This window comes from Leptosomus discolor, chromosome 3 (genome assembly GCF_034619465.1).
Source record: "Leptosomus discolor isolate bLepDis1 chromosome 3, bLepDis1.hap2, whole genome shotgun sequence".
Taxonomy (NCBI): domain Eukaryota; kingdom Metazoa; phylum Chordata; class Aves; order Leptosomiformes; family Leptosomidae; genus Leptosomus; species Leptosomus discolor.
Genome location: NC_141393.1, coordinates 14,237,979 through 14,240,700, shown reverse-complemented (window position 1 = coordinate 14,240,700; position 2,722 = coordinate 14,237,979). Strand labels below are relative to the sequence as shown.

Below are 2,722 nucleotides of genomic sequence, written 5' to 3'. Positions count from 1 at the left end.
TTTAACTGGAAGAGAAAGTACATAGAGTAAATTCATACTAAAAACGTTGATGAAGATTATCACAGACCCTTTCTCTAGGGACATGGCTTCAAACTCACAAAACAGAAAGAGGTAAACAGGAAATATTCTTTGGTGTAGAACAGATTGTGACTTGGTGTTTTAATATAATTCTTGAACATAGATTCTTACTGATAGATTGCCTCCATTCAGAAAGGCTGCAATGTCACAGCTGAGACTGAGCACACATACTGGAGAATGGTAAAACAGACAAAGACTCTTTTAAAAGTCTGGAATATTATGCATTTAAGCTGAGCAAAGAATCCCAAATGAAGGTGCATTTTCATTAAGAAGCAACAAAAGTAGTCTAGTCACTGCAAAAAGGGATGATGATATTATGATTACAGAATGCAAAATATATTGACTGCTACCTAAATTTGGTGGTGGAATTCAAGCCAGGAATTTAGTAATATGGACCATAGGTCTTATCTTTTGAAATTCATAAATGCAATTATGAATCATTTACAAGAAACGTCTGGATATTCTGCATTTTATCAGGGCATTTTTTTTCCTTGCTTTCTTATTGATATTATGAAAACTAACAATCCTAGACACATTAGATACCATATGCAAACAGATTTAGAGGAAAAAAAAAATGATACATGGGTACTTGAGAATGGACTACCAGGATATTTAGGACCAGAGTCTAACATGAACTTATAAGCCTCAGTCTCACAGTGTGAACTTGAAAGCTAAGAATTGTGTGCCTTTTCTACCCATGCAACGCACAGTAACTTGTAATGGGTACTGCTCCTGTGATTGTTTCAGAATACTAAATCGTCATGAGACAAAACTCAAAAACAATCTTTGGCATAGGTACTAAAAAGCAACTGTATTCTCCTTGCTTTCCAGCTGGATGACAATCACAGATCTATGATAATTTTCATTATTTGCTCTCTGATTTGGTAAGTTAGAGACCTGAGAATCAAAGAACAGGATTCACATTATGTTCGGAAAAGACCTTTCATGACAAACATTGCATGAAGGCACATCAAGGCTTCCAAAGAAACAGTAATACAAAAGTCCTGAAAAAAATTGCATGACTGGATGAAAGAATGTGAATTTAAGTCTGACAGCACTTATGTTCCTGAAAACTGTTTTCCCACCTGGAAATAAAAAATGAAAAGTGAAATTAAAGCAGGTAGCATGTACACAGATGTCTTGTGAAATACTTGAGAAATACCCCAACAGAGGCTGCATTTTACAGCAGACCTACCTTCCCAGCCACGGTAATCATCAATTTATGTATGAAAATACAGTAAGAGTGTGCAAAACGATTCCCTGAGATGATGATATGACTACTCAGCCACTCTCATCTGAACACAGTGCAGTACGAATCTTTGCTGTATGACAGCTGTTAAGAGCTAAGCTCTGGGGCAGGAAGGGTTATGCATACAACGAACCAGCAAGAGAATGTTTCTAACCCTGGGGCCCTGCAACACTTCCCGACCACACGCCCGCCCGGGAAGGCAAAGGCACTCGCCAGCAATGCCCTCCCCGGCCTGGGCCGCATTTTCCAGCGCCCAGGACCCATCCACCCCCCGCAGCTCCTCAGGGCAAAAGGCTTTTTCTCCTGACGCATTGGCGATGTAGCCACGGGGGCTGCGGCCCCGCAGGGAGCGGAGGGAAAAGCCCTCAAGAGCATCGAGGCCCCGCAAAGAGAGGGAGGAAACGTGCCGAGCAGAGACACCCCCCCCCCTACTCCCAGCGCCCCGCGCCGGCCACCGGGGCGGCAACAACCGCCCAGCGAACCCCTCTCCCGCCCGCCGTGGGCTCTCGCCGAGGCCACGTCCCCGGCCCGGCCCTCACCCACTCGCCGAAGCCCAGCCCAGCCCGGCCCTGACCTGCTCCGCTCACCGCTCCTCTGCTCACCGCTCCTCTGTCACTGCCATTGCATCACCCCCCCCAACCGGCACGGCACTCACGACTCCCGGCTGGGAAACACGTACCCCCGGAACCCTTGCTTCCCGCTCGCCACTCTCACCAGCCCAACGAAGCGCCCTCCACACCGCCCGCAGCGGGGGCAGAAGGGCTCCTGCGCGCCCCGCGAGCCGCGGCCCGACCCCTGCCCTTCCCAACACGCGGTCCCTGCGGGGAGGCAGGGACACGCGGAACCGTTTCAGCGGGACGCCCTGTTTCCACCCGGCGCATTTTTCAAAGCGGGGCCGCCGCGGACCGGCTAGTGAGTTCCGGGCTGCGCTGCCGGCGGCGGTGCGGCGCAGGTACCGCGGGGCGGGGCCGGGGCCCGGGCCCGGGGTCAAGCTCTGTGGGGCGGAAAGCGGTAACGGCGGCCCCAGGGGTGGCCTCGAGGGTGGGGGCAGAGCGCACGTGTACGGGGAGCGGCAACGGCTCCGGCTCCCGTGCCGGGGGAGAGGGGAAGGAAACGGCCCCCGGAGACCGCCGTCCCGCTCCCTCGGGCGGGTGGGCGGCTCCGGCGGGGACTGGGGAGGGCCGCTCCGGCGGTGTTGTCGTTCTTCGCGCCCATACGGGGCTGTGGGGCGTCGGGAGCGAGGGCGCGCCCCCGGCGAGGCGGCTGTGCCCCTCGGCGGACCGTGCCGGGGCCGCGGGGCGGGCGGGCTGGGGGTGCGTGGAGTCCCGGCCCGAGAGCGCTGTCCCCGCCTTCCGCGTCGTGCCTTTGGTGACGTTCGCGGTCGCTTAGGGGGCG

The 2,722-nt window shown here is 53.6% G+C and overlaps 1 protein-coding gene across 1 annotated transcript in view; it reads left to right on the top strand.

Annotated features, from left to right (window-relative positions):
- Nucleotides 1–2,265: 2,265 nt before the first annotated feature.
- Nucleotides 2,266–2,722, top strand: part of WDR25 (WD repeat domain 25) — a 70,083-nt gene continuing 69,626 nt past the window's right edge. Inside the window, exon 1 of the mRNA XM_086462306.1 lies at nucleotides 2,266–2,279. The gene's annotated coding sequence lies outside the window, so the exon portion shown is untranslated. The remainder of the gene's footprint in view (nucleotides 2,280–2,722) is intronic.